The sequence below is a fragment of the Heloderma suspectum genome, chromosome 2, assembly GCF_057233095.1.
Source record: "Heloderma suspectum isolate Gila_16-S chromosome 2, 16-S_ref, whole genome shotgun sequence".
NCBI lineage: Eukaryota > Metazoa > Chordata > Lepidosauria > Squamata > Helodermatidae > Heloderma > Heloderma suspectum.
In genome coordinates, this window is record NC_139459.1 from 27,563,137 (window position 1) to 27,583,773 (window position 20,637).

The 20,637-nt window shown below is 41.8% G+C and overlaps 1 protein-coding gene across 5 annotated transcripts in view; it reads left to right on the top strand.

Moving 5' to 3' along the window:
- The first annotated feature begins 5,880 nt into the window (after positions 1-5,880).
- Positions 5,881-20,637, top strand: part of NIPBL (NIPBL cohesin loading factor) — a 193,628-nt gene continuing 178,871 nt past the window's right edge. For 2 of the 5 annotated variants that reach the window (XM_084833083.1, XM_084833086.1), the window contains exon 1: positions 5,881-6,580. The gene's annotated coding sequence lies outside the window, so the exon portion shown is untranslated. Of the gene's footprint in view, positions 6,581-9,828; positions 10,132-20,637 lie in introns of those variants that run through there. The other 3 variants (XM_084833085.1, XM_084833087.1, XM_084833084.1) reach the window with 3 other exon arrangements.

The window sequence follows — 20,637 nt, forward strand, 5'->3', positions numbered from 1 at the left end:
GAGATCAAGGAAAAGGAAGTGGGTATACACATATATAATACCATGTCAGATTGAAGGAGAGATAATGACACTATCACTTGTTGGAAGTTACTATAGTATAGATATGTTTCTATGATGGTGGGTTTGGGTAACCCCCTAAGTTGTGCTGATATGGTTTGGATGACAGTTCCATTGAAATAAAGGGGATTTACTTCCAAGTAAATGTGTTTAGAACCATGGTGCCACTTTAGTCCATTAAGGGCACAATCCTAACTAAATAGGCAGCTGCCTCCGACCTCGGAGCTTTGCCTATCCAAAGCAAGGCAGGAGAGGGGACCGACCGGGAGAGGAAGCTGCCATACGACACATTGGATGTGTCATGTGTGCAGCTCCAGTCTCCCCACACCGGAACACCTCCCAGCCCCACCCCTTTTCAGTCGCTCTGTGCTCCTCTTGCGAACGTGGAGGATGGGGCTTCTTCACGCTGCCTCTGAGGCAGCGCGGACGAGGACAGTGATCAGTTTTCTGGGAACCGACCTTGGAGCACAGGCTCCGAGGTCGGTTTCCAGAAAAGAGCATATCCTATGGCCCTCTAGACAATGTCAAGTGGCCATAGGATTGCTGGGCTTAGTGGACTGCTACACTTAGTGGATTGAACTAAGTTTTAGTAAGGTTTCTATTGTATTCTTAGAAATTCTTCAATATTAGGTCCCTCAACACTGCCAGCAATAGGAAACTTGTGAATGCAGGCCTTCTGTCAAACGCAGCATGGTGGGGCAAATTCTGGGGCCAAGGACCCTAGCGGCCCCACCATAGCTGACACTGGCCTCTTTTTCTTTTCTTTACTTTTTTAATGGCCCGGTGCTGAAAAGAGAAGTGTTGGGCCATATGGCTGACGCTGCTACCTTCCTTATTCCCAGTGCCTCTATAGAAATCACCAAGGAGAGGCCTTTTGCTTTCAAAAATCTCACTGTGAGTGCCAATCGAACAAGGGTATATAAGGGCGCAATCCTATCCAGATAGGCGGCTGTCTCCAAGGCAGGGCAGGAGAAGCACAGAGACGATCGCTTGCGCCACGCTCCTCCTGCCCTGCATTTTTGGCTAGACAGCCGATTGCAGCTGTCTAGCTGCGGGAAGGCTGAGCGGGGGAGGAGGCTGCTGTATGACACATTGGATGTGTCGTACAGGCATTTCCGCCCTCCCCGCTCCGGAACGCCCCCAGACATGCCCCTTTTCAGCCACTCCACGCTCCTCTTGTGAGTGCGGAGGACAGGGCTGTTCCGTACTGCCTCGGAGGCAGCTTGGAAGTGGGGGGAGGTCAGTTCTCCAGGAACCAACCTCGGAGCATGGACTCCCAGGTCAGTTCCCGGAAAACAGGATATCCTATGGCTGTCTAGCCGCTGTCCAGTGGCCATAGGATTGCTCCCTTAGCTACTTACTACTATTGAATCACAGTAAGCTGGTTTCAGTACAAATATGCTTAAGTGCTTGATAGCCCACAGTTGCCTTCACTGCATTAGCTTTAAATGAAAAATCAACATTCGGTCCCATCTTTCTCTAGCTTTGTTTTTCAGAAAGTATGCCAGAGTCTCAAAGCCTGACAAAAAATGAAATTGCTATTGCAAGATTATCTGATGCTTTGATATTAATTTAACAAGGGTACGTATAGTTTTGAAGCTTCACTGGAACTGCAAAAAGACCCCAGTTCACATGTACATAACGCATCTGCTTTCCCTTCACTGTTGTTAGGCAACATTTGCAATCACGATTAGGATTGCTCTGTTAGTCTTTAAGGTGCCACAGGACTCTTTGTTGTATCTTATTTGCTGTAGTTGTATCCTAAGGAGTTTAGAGCAGCATTGCATCTTGAGAGGTAGCAAATTCCAGGGGGCTAGGCTATGTTAGTCTGTTAGAGCAAACACAGAGTCTTGTGGCACCATAAAGACTAACATATTTATTCTGTCCATGAAAGCTTATGCCAGAATAAATCTTTTATCATTTAAATTACAAGGCTTCTTTTTGTGTTTCCATTGAGCTGATGACTTGCTCAAGGCTATCCTGTGAATTTTGGAATCAAGTAGGGGTATGAACCTGGGCTTTCTGTATCCCAAGTCAACACCTCTACCTATTGCACCATACAGTAGTAAAGTGTATATTTATACCCTCATCACACTCTGCCTCTATCTATTTTGTGCTGCTGGTACTACTAGTGTAATGTTTTTCACATTTGAGAGTAACAACAACTTCAACAGAAAAAAGTTTATTGCACTTATTATATATTGTTGTTTATTCGTTCAGTCGCTTCCGACTCTCCCTCACGGCCGAGTCCATCACCTCTAGAATATTATCCATCCATCTTGCCCTTGGTTGGCCCCTCTTCCTTTTGCCTTCCACTTTCCCTAGCATCAGCATCTTCTCCAGGGTATCCTGTCTTCTTTATGTGGCCAAAGTACTTCAGTTTTGCCTTGAATATCATTCCCTCAAGTGAGCAGTCTGGCTTTATTTCCTGGAGTATGGACTGGTTTGATCTTCTTGCAGTCCAAGGCACTCTCAGAATTTTCCTCCAGCACCACAGTTCAAAAGCATCTATCTTCCTTCGCTCAGCCTTCCTTATGGTCCAGCTCTCGCAGCCATAGGTTACTACGGGAAATACCATTGCTTTAACTATGCGGACCTTTGTTGTCAGTGTGATGTCTCTGCTCTTCACTATTTTATCAAGATTTGTCATTGCTCCCAATAAGTAAACTTATTACATACCATTATAAAATTGGTAAAACTGGTCTAGCAGCCACAACTCATCAGCTATAATATTCATGCAAATTGTATGCCTGATACATTTAGAAAACAGCTTTGTAAACGTGCTGAAAATGCAACTCAAGATATTGTATTCTATTTGACTCTCACTAGTAATGATGTCCACCCTGCACCTAGACTTTAAGAAGGGTGCTGGTTCCTGTATTCTTTAAAGGACAACATATTGGCAAAATATATATTTTGACATTTATTACTGTCTATTTTCAGCTTTTCCAGAATACATGTGTGTAAAGAAGGAAAATATTCATTTTTCCATTGAGATTTCCTGAAAATAACTCAAGAGTCTTCTGGCCTTTTTGTAGTTTTCCACAGGAGGGCACAATTTGGCTCTTTACATTCCTACTTAGTTTGAACATTCTCCACTAGAAAAAGTTTTGTGACTGTACAAGGCTAAAAATATCTAAGGAGATTTTTAGATCTGTCATGTTAATATGTAATATTTGCATATCTCAGAAAATATTCAGCTTGTAAACCCACAAAACATTAAACATTTAACTAAATATGTTTTATTTCACAGCCTTCAAAAGATGTTTTAAGTGTTGATATTTGCATCACTGAAGACCTATATTTAGGATGATATCAAGTATCTTACCAAGTGATCCACACAAAAATGGAGCACAAAAATCTACCAAAGGGCATAGGGCCAACCATGTATTAAGTTCATATATAATCTATAGATGAAGTGTAATACATGATTTTGAAGCTTCTTTGCAACATGTTCTAAACTGCCAGGAATTATAACTCTATTTCCCCACATTTTTATCAGAACGCACCATGTACAGAACTTGGACTCATAAGAATCTTACATACATTTTACATAAGACAAGCATTTTGCAATGTATTATTTTTTTGCCATAGGTCATAAGAACATAAGAGCCATGCTGGATCAGACCAAGGCTCCATCTAGTCCAGCATTCTCTTCATACAGTGACCAACCCAGCTGCCCACGGGAAACCCACAAGCAGGACTTGAGTGCTACAACACCCTCCCGCCCATGTTCCCCAGCAACTGGTGTATACAGGCATACGGCCTCTGCTACTGGAGACAGCATATAGCCATCGGGACTAGTAGTTATTGATAGGCTTGTCCGCCATGAATTTGTCAAATCCCCTTTTAAAGCCATCCAAATTGGTGGCCATCACTACATCTTGTGGAAGTGAATTCCATAGTTTAACTATGCACTGTGTGAAGAAGTACTTTTATCTGTCCTGAATCTCCCAATCCACTTTCTGCACATCATGCAGAATTTTGTACACCTCTCTCATGTCATAAACTTATAGTAAAACTTACACATTTGATAACACTTTTAGCCTCAACGTTTTAGGTAATGGGGAAATATGGTCTCTCTCTAAGTTTCTGTTAGGAAACCAACTGCTTACAGGTAGTGTCATTAGCCTGAGATCTCTAACCGGTGGTCTTCAATAACACTAGGAAAACAACCCATTTTAGTTTCTTTAAAAACTTAGGATAATCTACATGTTAATTATACATCTCACATGTACAAGTACAACTTGTAGGATAAATGCAACCAACATACGCTGGCCTCAACCCAACTAACGTCATGACTACATCCAACTAAAATAAATGGAACAAGTTAGTTGGAAGCCCCATTGCTTTGTATGGAATATCCAGCCCAATCATACACGTTTTAGTCAAAAGCAAATCATACTGTGTCCAGTGGAGCTTATTCACAGGTGAGCGTGCATAGATTGCAGCCTTAGTCATAACCGTAGGTGGACTGGAGTCTTTTAACCTAGTATATCTATACTATACCTTGATTATTCAACGACTTGCAGCACAGAATTCTACAAGCAACCTAATTCAAATCATAATCACAGAGTATTATGCATATACTTAAAAACTATTCTTACCTGTGGAGGACTGATTTACACAGAATAGTCTGCATGAACATGCTGTACAGAATCACCAACTTCTGTCTTAGGTTTGCAGATCTTACTGTACAGAACATTATGGGGAACTGACTCTGATAGAACTGTTGTGTTTAAAAATAAACACCCAGTCACATTTTGTGGGTGGATGGGCTACAATGTTCTCGAATCCTTCAAACCTTTCAAAATAATTAATCAAGGTGTCTGGCTGAATAATAGGATGCCAAACGCTGCATAAAGGAGCAGGCATTTAAGTAAACTTACATGAATTACCTTTCATTTCTATTCAGTAATATTGCACACAATTTACCTGAAAGGAAAATAGATAAGCTTTCAAGGTCGTCACTGTCCCCTTTTCCAAAGACTGTTTTCACAACCCATAATTAGACTATTTGCAGGAAATCTGTCAACAGCTGTATGAATTTCCAGCGAAGGAGCCTTCACCTCACATCAGGGATTCCCCCCCTTTCATGTTACCTCAGAATACACCATTTTGGGGGAAAAACACATGCCCATCTGGAAATCAGTCAACTCGGAATTTTCAACACCGGGAGCTTCAAATCCAACGATATCAGGACCATCGCCTTACAAGAGCACACGTAAAAACACCAACGTGGCATTCAATGGTAAAACAAAAAGAGCTGCACGCGGGAGCCGCCTTTCAATAGTCCATCTGGGCATGGAAGAATGTAGCACGCATTTCCCCCCACTTCCACTTCTTTCTTAGACGTTCTTTGTATCTTCAATCCTCTCATAGGGCGTTGGTTATTAACAAACAAACACACAAAATACACAACAGAATTATTTCAACGAGAAAAAAAAAGAGACTTCGCTTCACAAAATTATTTCGGCCGCGTTCCTCATCTTGACAGATCGCCGAGTTCCTTTCCCCCTCGCAATTCCAGGCCTTGTCTGCAAACTCCCCACCTTTCCTTTCTTATGCACATCGGAAAGACAGGAAACAAAAGCGCGACCGAGAAAGCAGAAGAAGAGGAGACAAGAGACGCACGGACACACAACACAGACCAGCCATCAGCTGTCGCTACGACGAGGCGTCCGGAAGAGCCGCTCCAGCTGTTCTCCGTGCGTGGACTTCTCGGCAGGGAAGGACGGGAGCGGGCGGCCGCAACAGCGGCGGAGAGAAGCGGGGAGGCTGTTGGTGTTTGGCGCCGGCGGAGGGAGTCATTCCTGCAGCTGCACTTCCGGTCGGCATTTTGTTCTGGGAGGGAGCGAGAGCGACGCTCGCGTTCACGCAGGATCCTGTTTTCCCTCCCTCCCCCCCTTTCCTCCCTCCCCGGTACCGACTCACCGTAGCCCAAGCGATCCCCGCCCCGCCCGGCCCCGCCCGCGCACACAGAGGGAGAGGAGGCGGGGGTGGCGCTGGTGACGACGGCGGCGGAAGAGAAGGAGCGAGCCGCGGCAGAGGAGATTCCCCCCTCCCCTCCCTTGCGCTCGCTCCTTGCCTCCCTCCCTTCCCGGGGTTGGTCGGTCGGTCGGTCGGTGCGTGAGGTGTTTATCGAATCCGGTTCGGCCCGGCCTGTGTGGATGTTGGTGTGAATTAGGCTTGGTAGGAGGACGACGGCAAGGAGGAGAAGGAAGAAGAAGAAGAAGAAGAAGAAAAAAAAGAGGAGGAGGAAGGCGACGGCGACTTAAGGGATTCGCTTCGGCCGCTCTCCCCCCTCCCCGGCTCTACATGTTCGCTGCACTGAGGAGGAGACGGAAGAGGAGCCAGCCCCCCTCCCGGCCCGGATTATTGTTGTTATATTATCTCCCCTCCTCCTCCTCCCGCTCCGCGGCGGCCCAGCGGCGGGTCTTCTGAGGAGGGAGGGGGGCGGATTTTTTTTTCTCCTTCCCCCCCCGCCTGGCTTTCGGTTGGATTGAGACGGCGTTTTGCTCAGGTAACTCCCCCCCCCCCCCTTTCGGGTTTCTTCTCCGTGGAAGGGAAACAGCGAGTTGGGCCTCCTCTCAGGCGAGGCGGCCCAGTCGGGAAGCAGAGCGGGGATTAGCCCTTTCGGCCGGTGTGGGAAGGGGAGGAGGGGGGAGCGAAAGAGGGAAATAATGAGTGGCAGCCGGGGGTGTTTGCTTCACGTTTCTCTCCGTCGCCTCCTCCTGGGGCTTGGTGGATGAAGCAGCCGAGCTGCTGGAGAAGCGCAGGCCCGGAGGAGGGCGCAGGCCCAGCGGCCAGCGCTTTCACTCAAGCTCGGGGATTTGAGAGGCGAAGTGCCTCTCTGTGACAGGCCTCGGCGCCCGAGAGCAAGAGTGGGAGGAGGAAACAATACAGTTAAACAGCGACTGGGCACCGAACCTGTGCCATATTTACAACTTCACCGGCCGGGGGGCGGGGGAGAAGAAGGAGAGGAAAGAAAAGGCCCCGGCCAATTCGGGCAGCGGGGAGAGAGACGGGAACTCGCACGCACGCCGTGTGTGTAAAGATCTTTTATTTATTCTTGGACAATCTCAACGCTCAGATACTTAATATCTGTACATTTGAATGGTTGGAAAAGATCATTACTATCTCTACATGTGTATATCTCTTTGAATGCGTATATTTCATTGGTAGATAAAACTAGTACTTATTGCATGATTGACAGAACACAAACATCTGCCCAACTCACAAAACTTACACGGGTTGCAGCATGCTACCATTATTACTCTTTTTAGTTCGCTGTGCACAGAAAGATACATAGTAAGCGATTATAGCCCACGGGAAAAAAATGTTTATTCTTTGTAACAACGGATGCCCAAACAGAGAAGGGGTCATCGATGCAGTTGTTTGACACTTTCGGAGCCAAAGGTTAATCTGGAATCTCCTCACAAATCGTGGTAATTAAGGCTGCAATCTCAAACATACTTATGTGGGAGTAAGTCCTGCTGAAGCCAGTGTAACCCAGTTGTGAGTAAACATGGTTAAGATTGGACTGAAAAATGGTTCAAAATCATGCAAAATCGAGTTCTCGTAATTTCGTATAAAGGTAGATTAGTTTCAGATTCATATATGTTGTTTGTGTCCATGCTGTTTGTTTAACAGGGTGACCTCTATAATTCAGATGTCTGAAAGTTCATTAAGTCTTTTAACAGTATTAAATGGTAGTAAATATAATAATACTTTTTGGAGAAACTTTAGCATATTTTAGAAATTAAAGATATGTTAGATACCTGTAAATGTTACCTCTAGGTACAATCCTTTACCCACTTACCTAAGAGTAATCCCTATTGAACTCAATGGAACTTCCTCCTGAGTAGGCATAGAGAATTGTGCTGTGTACAGACCAAATTGTTTTGCATAACTATGAAGAATTGGGTTCATCAGCTGGTTTGGTAGCTATTTTTAAATAACTAATTGCCAAATGAAGTCTTCCAATGGTAGTTAGAGAATAGGAACATTTCTCAGTGTCCAGCTTTCATAATGTTGTTGTAGGTGTTTTAGTTGTTTCGGGAGCTAGCTTCTGATTAGTACGTCTCATCGGTAAAGTAACTTTTGTTGTTCAGAAAGTACTATTGTGCTTTTATGGCCTGATACAGGTTTAAAAGGGTGAAGTTAATATAGCTGTCACGTAGGAGGCGTGTTTTTAATGCTGTAAATCCATGTAGTAGTCAGTATTCTGTCCGTGATTTGTATTGGTCAGGCAGCAGTTTGAATTTTAAAAAGCCTGAAGATCCTGCTGAGCCCCAAACCCGGCCTCCCTCCCTCCCACCCACTAATCTGCCATTCCTGTCTTTGTGCTGCCTGGGCCTGTTAGACACTGTTTGCAACAGGGCCTCAGGCCTATATACATGGGAGAGGAACCATTTTCAGTTTGAAAAAGCAGCTTTTATTTCTGAACTTTATGAATTACTGAACAAGTCATGAGTTGTTTCTAATTGTGTGTGACTGTATCTTTGTTTTCTTTTGAGCTGAGGTGTGTGTGGAGGCCAAGCATAGTCTAGGTTACAGACAAGAAAGGACTGTATGGAAAGTAGTTGTACTAAAGCGTTTTTCATCATCAGAAAGCGACAGTAGATCTGATAAATTCTTTTGTCGCTTAGGTTACACATGTGTGGCTTTGCTTAATTTGCAGTGGGGTTTATGCTCATATCTTGTGTATCCTCAGAGGTTCTCTATTTTAGTTCCAGTTTTGATTATGAATTAATTTCCTATACATGCTTCTTGCCATACCCTTCTACTATTTTTAAAGGTTTCATGCATTTTGAAATTATCCAAGTTATACATTGTGAATGGAAAATTCAGGACCTTAAGCCTTAAGTTTTTTCCCTTAAGCATTTCTAAATGTATACCTATGATCTAGACTTTGACAGTGCCATGGTATGTCTTAAATTTAATTTCATGCAAGATTATAAAGTGCCAGAGTTGCTGTTGGTAGCTAAGGGAAAACTTTTTTTCCAGAAATATCTGGAAATGTTAAATAATTGTTGGTTAAGTATGTGTGATTAGTATGCCTTACTGATGAACATTTTTTGCTTGCTTCCTAAGGATTTATAGGTAATGCACAGTTTCTGGATTTTTTTAAGGCCTTTAATAATATTTTTTCATAGGAAGTCATATAAGGGAGAGTATATTAATAAAGAGTAATAAACTTCTCTAATTTCCTAATCCCAGTTAATCTTAAATTGAAACTGATTTATTCTCATTGAAGTTAACAGGAAAAAGATGGTTCAAAGACTGAGTAGTAGGTTTTACTTGTGTAAGCGTTACATTTTATCTGAAAGGAGAGGGTTTTTTCTCCAAGTTTCTGTATGCTTTTGGGAATAGTGAATGTGTTTGTGCAAACAGCAGAGGTAGGAATACATTTTAAATACTCATGCTTTGCAGTATGAAATTATATAAAACCTACAATTGTTTGAAATAATTGCATTTTAGGTGTCCACCGAGGATAACATGCACCATGTTTAATTGTCTTAACAAAACAGCTCACAAATTAGTGTAGGCCTTAATTCTGAGTTCTAACACTGGAGCTGCCACTACATGCCTACACACTCTTGCACCCTATTTATTTTGGTAACATGGCATATATTCTAATTGTATGGATTAAGTGTGCAATCAATGCCTTGTATGCAATCAATCTAGGTCAAGGACAATGTCCCTTTCTCGTATCTGGTGCCTAGGACAATGCCCCTCTGATCCTGAATGAGCACACAAGATGTGCCCATTCACATCTTGTGTGCTCTATAAATATGACAAAACTAGTTATTGCTGAGTAGGTTAAAGAATTTACAGTGAATGAGACAAATGAATTAAATATCCTACATCAGTGTTTTTAGAGGTAATGTAATGCAAGTAGTGCCATACTTCATTATGCAGAAGTCTTGATGTTTATCATGTTATATTGCAGTCTGTCTCAAAGATCCTGGAAAATGAACAAAATTAGTAAAAGTGATCGTTATTCACTTTAGGAAGACAAATGAATTGTAAATTATTATGCCTTGAGAAGATTGGACTGAAGTCTGCAAGGTAATGATTCTACCAAATACTTTTTAGTCTATGGTCCTAAGCACAATTTTTTAGAAATAGGTTCCACTTGAATTTCTGTGACTTGCTTCCATGTGTTCAAGCCAGGATTGGAGATTTCCAGCATATGGCAATTATGTATATATACGTATAGTAGCTAAGAACAGGGCTGGAAAAAACCTACAAGCCTTGGAACTATTTATTTAGCCTTGCAGAATCCTCATGCTTAAAATTGACATTGGCTGTTAAATGTTGCTGCTGGGGCTTAAATATTACTGCAGTTTAGGAATAATTTGTAAATAAGTCAGATGTGGTGGTTTTTCATCATGCCTTTTCTATTTCAATCATCTGACTAGCAATTTTAGTTTTTTTCAGACGTGCTATACTAAAACCAGTAACCAGTCTTGGAAATGACTGCAAAAGTTATTGAATACTCAATAAAAAAGTTAAAACTAGCTTCTCTGTCAGTCTATTCCTATGTTAAGCATTTATGGCTCACTGATAGTCTGCAAAGCAAAAGGAAGAAGCTCTTCCAGTTTACTAGTCTTCCCTCCTACAATTAACAGTTTTATTCCAATGCTTATTTTAAATTTGGGGTTGGAGAGATGGAGGTTGTATCTTTGTTACAAAATGGATCCAGCCTGATTTCTAAAGGATTGTTGGCATCTGAATTGGGTTACTGTGGAAGCTCAATGTGTTTTCTAGTTATAAGATTTGCTTATTGCAGAGGTTACTAGCTTTGTCATACATCCCAAATGAAGCTTAAGGCTACACTCTTGTGCACATTTATCTGAGACTAAGATAGTTCTTCCGGATAGTTCTTCAGAACTTGAGTTAGCATTTGTTAGATTGCACACTAAATCAGCCTTGTGAAGTATTGCTCAAGGAGTAGGTGCCTTCTCTTGGCCTTAACGGGCCATTGGCTCTTTCTCTAGAGTCAGCATACACCACACATCCAGCCTCCATAGTGTGATTCTGCATTTATCACAGAGCTGGGGATCACTCTTCTAGCATTAAAGAGCCAATAAAATAACAAACGTGCTAGGCCAGGGTAGATACAGACATTGTTTTATCATGCTAGGGTAGTGTGACCTTCATGCCTCCTTCATGGGCAGCTTCCACCAGGGTAGTGAGGAATTGCACAGCTGGCATAAATACTTTCTACAGTTGTCCTGAAATTTTGGGCATGGAATGTGTGTGTTTCAGTTGTAGACTAGCAATTTCCAAGCCTGCTCACCTGGAGTAAGTACCAGTTATTTCTAGGTGAGCTTCTCAACTGTGTGTATAGCTGACCAAGCGCTGCTGCTTGCTGTGCATGCAGTTCAAGACTGGATGCTCCGGTTATGTGCAGTTTTCCCCATCTCTGTTGTCTTAAGGGTTACTTGCCCTTTAAAGCAGAAGAGAAGTAGAAAGAGCCATGCTTTCTACTTAAAGTGGCAGCACCTTGCTCAAGCATGCTGCTGTGTTTTCCTTCTTTCTCTCTGTCCTGTCTGGTACCGAGCCAGGAAACGCACTGGCTAGCATTTGCCAGTGTACTTTATAGAAGTTTGTCAGGAAACACAGTAGGTCTCTTGCAGGTGGCTCTCCTTTCTTCTCTGTACCGCTACCAGAGAGATATAGAACATAGAGGCCCTACCTGGCTTTCTCTATGCCTTCAGTTCTTAACTTGAAGGCACAGTAGAGTTGAGTAAAACTGCCACCTCAGAATAACACCCTGAATGTACGGCAGCTGTATTGCATTGACTGTACCTAACTTTCTGCAGTGTTTGAAAATAAAACAAAAATAAGGAATTGTCAACAATATGGCCCAAATATGATAGTTTAACAAAAAAGATAAAAATTCCAAAGCCTTCTCAGGGCAAACAATTCTGAATAGCAAATTGAAATGTAACTCCTTCTGCACTCTGATGCATCTGTACTGTATGTGTGGGGTGAAGGAAAAGCTTTGCTAGGTAACAAGTGGTACTGAATTAGTGTATGCTTCTCATCACTGAGATGTGCATCAGGTGCATCACTACAGTTCACAGAGTGTAGCCACTGGAAATGCTTCTGTGTGGTGGTGCTTGTAATGTGAGTGATGTGTGAACATCACTCACAGTGGGGAAGATTGATATGGTGAACAGCTTTCACTGAAGAGTTGAACCTTAAAAAAATTAGGTTTAGTTGCACTTTAGTTCTGGTTTAGTTTCAGTTCAGCTGCTAATTGTTGCACTCCACCAAGATTAGACAGTAGCTTTAGTCAGCAACTTGTTTCTACTACTGTGACCTTGCTCCAAAGTATTTCATGTAGATTAATGTCATATACCAGCCCTCCCCAACATCCTTCAGATGTTTTGGATTACAATTTCCAACAGCATCAGCTAGTGTAGCTAATGGTTAGAGTTGGTGGGAGCTTAGTTTGAAACATCTGGAGGGCACAATGTTGGGGAAGGCTGCCATCTACTTGCTTGTGGTGTAACTTCTATGCAATACTAAATAAGTTGAGCTATTTCTTAAACATCTTGGCTAGGATCCAAAGAGTTATACTGGGTTCTTCTGCATATGCAATGGCACTTTTGAGAATCTCCTCCCAATTCTTATTTCAATTCCTGGGCCACCCAAAAAGCGGCTCCTGATAGTCAAGGGCAGCTCGCAAGAAGCATGAACTTAAGTTGGGTGGGAAAACTGGAATATCTCATATATACAGAACTGCTTGGTTATATGCATGGGATGTTTGAATCACAATTGTTTGTGTGCAGTAATGCCATATCGAGAATTCTTATCAGTCATATGTGACCATGGGCTGCATAGTGAAATTTGGCTTTTGAACTGCTCTTTTTATGACTACTTGCATTAACAGGAACAGCAAATACAATTTTAAGTGTATTTGAGATTCAAGTATCATTTTTGGTCTCTTCCAACACTGAAGAATATTTTCAGTTTTGCTGAGACAAGGCTCACTGATAATGGAATTTAGGAAAGGACTAATGTATTTTGTAACTTTGATTTTACCAAGAATTCTCACAGAGTGGTATCCATCTAGTGTCTTCTCCAAGTGGAAAGGTGTATCTCAGCAGAGCAGATCTCCTCTCCCGCTGCAGCTTCCTGTGCCCCCCAAATCTGCTCCAGAGAGTTGGGGGACCCTCCAGAACAGATTTTTTTTGTGGGGGACAAGGGCATACAGGGTGGAGGAGGGGAAGGGAAATTTTTGTCAGATTTCACTCACACAGTATTCAGTATCACTCTTACTTTTTGTGGTTGTCATATGAACAAACTGGATTTTTGAACAAAAGATGAGCAATCCAGTTTACCTTTTCCAAATTAGCGAACGTACTCGATTCATCTTAGCTTGGTCCTTATCTGTGAGAAACAGTTTGTAGCTAAGGTCTAAGTAAATGCAGGAGAACTACCAGTCTCAGAACTCTGTCTTCCACTTCTCCTTTTCTTCTTCTGTGGCTTCTTAGAGAAAAATATTGTTCTCCTTTTTCTCTCTGATTAGAGCATACGGAGAGCATAACTCTTTTTAACAGTCCCAAAATAACTACTTAAGTACATGATCATTGAGGCGGCAATCCTGTGCCCATGTAGTTGAGAGGAAGCCCCACTGAAATCAATGGGACTTATTGAGTGGATATATTTAGGATTGTCCTGTGAACTGCTTCTTTTGAACCAAACACCATATTTTGAGTTTGGAAGTTTAATTTTGGTTCTACTTCAAGGGAATTGAAACGTTTTAGGTTTTGGTTCAGTTTACTGAAAAAAAAATGTCAGGGGTAGTCTGAGATACCGTTGTCAGCTTATGGAGCAGCAGCCACATGAATTTTTTTAAAGTAGCCTCTCCTTAAAGCAGCCTCTCCTTAATTACTGTAATGTAAGAAGAATTTATGCAGAATAGCTTGGTCCTACACATGTTTACTCAGACCTAAGCTCAATTTAATTCAGTGGGACTTCCAAGTACGTTTGTGTAGAATTTGTAACCAATGTCTGGGACACAGAGAAACAGCAGTGCCTATGTATTGTCTTATCTTTCCCCTCAGCCAGCACTTTTAGAGAAGTTGGAGTAAATTGGAAGCCTTTCTGGTGGCCCCCTTCCGTATGTCGTATGAAGATCATATGAAGCTGTCTTCTCCTTAATCAGATTATTGGACCATCTAGCTCAGTATTATCTACTCTTATAGTGGCTCTCCAGGGTCCAGTCAGAGGTCTTCACCATTACCTTTTAGCTGCACATGCTGGGGGTTAAAGGTGGGGAGGGGGGGTTGGTATGCAAAGCATATTCTCTGCAACTGAGCTATGGTTACTCTCGAAGTAAATGTATTGGCTTACAAATAGTTGATGTAGAAGTTGAAATTGTTCACATATATTATCTTGGTGATACAACAAACCTGCAAGGTGGATTAATATTGACAGAAAGGCTTGCTTACCTAGTGAGTTCATGTCTGAGACAAGATTTGAACTTGGTGTGGGTGTTTGATTAAAATTAATACTCTTAGAAGTACGCTATACTAAAGAAAAGGCAAGCCAGAATAGTGGTCTTCAATGTAGGAGATAGTAAAATGGGTAAAGAAATCACAGTTATTGTACCACTGGAACATGAAGACAAAGAGAAAGAGGCAATACTATTGATAAAGTACTGTATAAACAACCAGAACATATGTGCATTGGACTTGAAGCCTCATTCATAAGATTGAGATACTTGACTTAAGCAGACGTATGTAATACTGTGAGTGCCTGCTAAGGGTTGCTGCTTTTCTAGCTCATATATCACTACAAGCTAGTCAGTGCCCTTTGGATCTTTGTACTTGGGACTCAGATTCTTAATAGGACAGCTCTGGTGCAAGTGGTCAGAGAGGGTCTTGGTTCTGTTGATGTGGTTAGGATTGCACTTAGTGGTGGCCCTAGACTGTTTCCCTCTGCCATATTATCTCGTCTGCATTTGACTCATATAAAACATTGGATGATGCACCTTCACTGTCTTGTGACCCTGGTGCAGTACGACGTTCCATAAAATCACAGTGGTGCAAATCTCCCACCTCATTGTATCTACTTCTGTATTATACAGCAACCCAAAGGAATGGGTTGTTGATCTAACAATTGTTAGTCATTATGACTATATGCTACCTCCAGGATCAGAGGCAGTGTGCTGATGAACAGTGGGAGAGGGCTGTTGCTCTCATGATCTGCTTGTGAGCTTCCCAGGGCCATCCAGTTGGCCACTATTTAAAACAAGACTAGATGTTAGGCGTTTCATCTGATCTGGCATGAACTCAGTGGGATCCCAATAGTAAAAGTTACTTGAAAGTAAGCCCCATTGAAGTTGTTTGAGTAAGTATGGGACATAGCCTCAAGCAAACATGTTGGACATAGTTAGCTTCAAGCAAAGAATTTAACTAGTTTGCTGCTAGGCCTATATAACTACTGGTAGCTGAATTTAATGTAACAGATTATAGTGGTCTAGATACAGCATAAAATGGTGATAAGTGATGTGACACCATTTGAGTATGTGTGAGTTAACTGCTGTGTTGGAGGCAGATGAGGTTCCTGGAAGTATTTTGCATTTTTGTTTCACTATTCATTCTTTTCAAAGTACTTAAAATACTACTACTACTTTGCTTTTATTTTAAAGAGGCAATAATGAGCTAGGCACTGTATAGCCAACAAGTAGTGTGGTTCTGAGCAGACAGCTTTCAATCTATTTCTTTAATATTTTTATATTGCCTTTTAAGCAAAGCCTCCTCAAGGTGATTTACAAGATAAAATTATCTTCCAGGTTTTTAAGGCCCATTTAAAAACAGGGAGGGAGACAGACATTGGGCAAGATATTCTATAAAGATGGGGGCACCACAGAAAAGGCCTTATCTCTTGTTCCCACTGACCTGATAGATCTTATCTGCAGGCACACGAGCAGGGCCTCTTTGGCTAATCTTAAGACCTAGGCAGGGATCATACAGGTGCGGGCAGTTCTTCAAATTACCCGGTACTCTGCTATTTGGGGCTTTAAAGGTGATCACCAGCACTTTTCATTGAGCCTGGAGATTAATTAGATCTGCAAATCTATTTTTTAAAAAAAATCTTTGCTAAGTCATGTGGTTATATGTTCATATTTGTATAACCTTTTCTAACTTTCCTTTGTTCCTCCCACTGTAAATAAGCCGTAGTTCAGTGTTATGAGAATGAGCAGAAGTACCTACCCCAGGCTTTCATGTTCTCTCTCATTTCCCTCCCCTTCCTTTCCTCTGGCATGGTTGCAAGGAGGAGTTTGGAAGTTTTCAGTTCTATTTTACAGCTTGCTGTGTTACCTGAACTCAGACAAACTGAAGTTAATCTTAACTATGGTTTATGAAGCTGGCTTATCTTCACTAACATTGTTAAGTTTAGTGTCTGGACAACATGCTAAACTACAGTTAATCTAAAATGGAAACTTCTGCTCTCCTCTTCACAGTCCTGCTAGAGGAAGAGAGAGAATATGTAAGCCCAAGGGGAGGCTACGCTCATTCTCATAATGCTAAACCATGGTTTAGCATTATGTCTGAACATAGCCACAGTCTTCACAAGGATAAATGTTAAGAAGCTAGAATACATTAAATGGGAGTACTTATGGTCATGTTGCCCTAAAATGTATGTTAGTATGTATGTAAAATGTACCCTTATGGAACTTTTGAAATGGATTTGGCATTCATCCTGAAAATATTGAATATATAGAATTTTCTGCACAGGGTAAGCATGTGTATTCTTTTCGGACAATAAAATACCCCCCCCCCCGGCCTCCCCTTGCCGCAACCCCCATTTAGACAGGCTTAGATCCTGAGTTCCCATGAGCAGAACTCCACTCATAGGATGCTCTTGCTTGAGGAAGTGTTGGAAGGTGATGTTTGCCAGTTCTTCTTTTACCCTGCAGCCCCTGAAAAGCAGATCTAGAGGGTTATGGGAACCTCTGGAATAGTGTGGGAGATGGCATGGGGGGCTCTAGGGGATAGATGACAATCATTGTCCCCCCCCCCAAAAGCAGGAACCTCTGCTGGACTGTAGTCCCTCCTGTGAACAAAAGGAGCCCTTCCATTCATGAAAAATACATTTTGGATCCAGCACATTGTAGCTAACTATGACTGTAATTGATATATTTGTAGGTGGCACTTCTTTCCAAGATATCCAATATCTCTGATGATTCATAGCCATGTTAGCTGTTGGTTATTTAGTTTTGGTTTTGAGCACGGTCAGGTTATATAATATAGACTTGTATTTTGATTACTAGGCTCTTCTCTGGCTTTAGCTACAGAGCATCATCTGGTCCAGTTTTGTGTGATCAGTTTCAGTTGTTGATGCAATCTGAAGATGTGGGCAAGGTATTTAGAGGTCCAACCAGTGTTCTTGACCCTTCCCATCTTTGGCCTCTTACATCAAGCCTGAGGGGATTGACCCCCCAAAGGGATTGGTCCAGGAAGTTAGTAATGTCTTGAAGCAGGTGGTTGTGAGACAACTTCGTAACAAACAATCTTCTGAGTCCATTGAGGCCAACAACTGTTGCCAGGTCATAAATATCCCTTTTGGGGGCTAGGTGCATGAGAACATGTTGGTAGCCCAGCTTCAGGTGCTTTGGATGAAACAAATAATCCAGAACTACTTAAATCCAGGTTTATGCTGGGGGCTGGCACTGAAACAGCCTTGGTCACACTAAGATCTATCTGAAGCTACTGGGTGAAGTAATCCAGGGAACTGGAGTGAGGTGTTGTCAGTATGCTGATAACATCTAGTTCTTTCTCTCGGTGTCATCTGAATCAGGTGAAGTTGTGGGGGTGCTGATGGGATGGATGTAGGTCAATAATCTGAAGCTATACTTGTGGTTTTAATTTTTGTGAACTGCACAGAGAGCTTGGGCTATTGGGTGGTATAGAAATGTAATAAATAATAAAATAGATAAGCTGAATCTTGATAATACAGGGGCACAGTGCATAGGTGATTCCCAGTCTGGGAACTTCATGTATTACTCTTCTGGGTAGGGTTTCACTCCCCCTGAAGGAACAAGTACACATATTGGGGCTGTTCCTTGATTCAACATAGTGGGGCTGTTCTCATGACACGACAGTCCACTGTGGGTGAGGCTGTGGTGTGTGTGGACACTGTTTTGAATATGCAACCCCTACTCAGGGGTTATTGTGTCATGCAAACCTGGCGAGTGTGGGTTATGCAAGAGTTAAGCAACCCTTGCATAACCCATGTTCTGTTTTAGGATTATGGTAGGGCTGCTTAACACCCATATGACCCACATTTTCTGGTTCACATGACACAATAACCTCCGAGCAGGGGTTGCACATAAATAACCCATGCTGAACTGTCCAAACCTGGTCAGTTACTAGAGGCTGAAGTAACCTTGGTGACCTGGAACACCTTTTACCAGCTTCAGCTTATTCTCCAGCTGTGGCCTTCCCTAGATAGGAAAAGCCTTGCTGCGGTGATCCATGCTCTGGTAATCACCAGGTTGGATTACTGTACTGCCTTTAGATGCAGTGCTTCTGTTGAAAATTGTTCAGAAGCTTCAACTCATGCAGAATTTGGCAGCTAGAATGCTGACAGTTTTACTTGGTTGGAGCAATGTTGCATCAATTCTCAAGGAATTACATTGGCTCCATATTTGCTACCAGGACCAATTTAAAGTGCTGGTTATCACCATTAAAGCTCTAAATAACTCACCCTCTCCCATATCATTCTGCCTGTGCATTAAGATCTTCAGAGGCAGCCCTTCACCAAGTGCCATCAGTGGTAGAAATACATTATCCATTTACAAAAGAGAGGGTGTTACTTGTGGTGGCACCCTGAGTTTAGAACGTCCTCCTGAGGGAGATACAGTTGGTGCCAACCTTGCTTTCTGTTTGGCAACAGATCGAAACATTCCTTATTGTCCAACATGTAAAGTTTTTTTAATTACTTGATTCATTTGTTTTTTGCTGATTGAATCATTTATATGTCTCTTATTTTGTAATTTTATTACTGCCACCTTCCCCAACCTGTTGCCATCCAGATATTTTGGACTATAGTTCCCAGCGTTCCTGACCACTAGCCATGCTGGCTGGGGCTGATGGGGGGTTGAAGTTAAAAACATCTGGAGGGCACCAGGTTGGGGAAATCTGTTATATTGTTTTTGCCTTTTTAAAATGTAATGTACCCTGCCATAAGATCTTTTTTGGATTTAAAAATAAAGTAGGATAAGAGAACCATAACAATGGTGGGCTGCTTATTCAGAAAGGCACATAGCCAGTTTGAAAAAATAGTTAACTGCATGTTTTGCTTGTACATGTTTCGGTTGCATTTTCTTATTTCTAATTAATATGGTAGGTGTGACAAGAGACATGTTGCATTTTCTGATCCAGCCTGTTGAATCTTGGGTTAGGTATCATAGAACTTGAGAGAAATAGTTCTCTTATTTATATTGACATTTTTAATGTGCAGAGTCTCAAAACTTTGTTCTTGACAATCCCATGAGGTTGGTGGGTATTCCTGTTTCTATTATGGGAGCAGCTTTCTGAGAGAGTTGCCAGAGGTCATCTAACAGGTCCCTGGCAAGCCATAGTCTGTAGCTACTGGGGCTGTATTACATCCTTCAGGTTTTATTACTATCACATATTTGAGTTTCTGTACAACTGTGGGGCCTGGAAACACTCTTATTAAAAATAATTAAATGGAAGGTGCAGTTCTTTGCATACTAATTAGAGAAGGCAGATGAAAAAAAAAGAATGTGTGTCTACTTACATTTTATAGAGGTGAATGCTTTCAAGTTATGATTTTCTAGGCATTGTTTGTACTCTGGTTGGTGTATAATGTTTTAATGTTTCTTACTGCTTTTAATGTTCTTGTGTTTATTATTTTAAGAATTACTGTTTTAAATTGTGGTATACTACCTTGATGGCTTTTTAGCAGATAAGGCAGTATATAAATGTTATAAATAAATACTGTAGCGCTGAATGGGGTTTGATGTTTCCTGCTTAATAAAAGTTGCACATTATAAATCTATGTGTTCTATATCTTATAGAGAAGATTTAAATATTATGTTGCTGAAAGAAATCTTTGCATTCTCTCTACAATTTCACAAACGTTATGCTGCCAAGTTGGATTTGCATCATCGTGTTTAAAATCTTCCTGGCTGAAACTTGGCAGACACCTTTCAGAAATATTTTATTTTATTGACTGTAAATAATGCTTGAGGTGAATTCTTCCTCAATTAAATAGATATTTCTGCAAGGTCAGGTGTAAATCCTCCTCCATCCCATCTTGCAAAACATACATATCAGATCTTTATTATAGGATCTCAAGGGCATATATTCATATTTATGTTTTGAAGATAGAGGTCACAATGCATTGAAGAACACTTGTTTAATTCTGTAAAAATATATTAAGGAAAAGCATAAATGCAGGTTATCAGTTTGTGTACATAGTATATTAGGGAGCAATCCTATGGCCACTAGACACTGTCTAGAGGGCTGTAGAATTGTTTGGTTACCAGAAACCACACTCCCTGCTCCCTCATAGCCAGCGTGG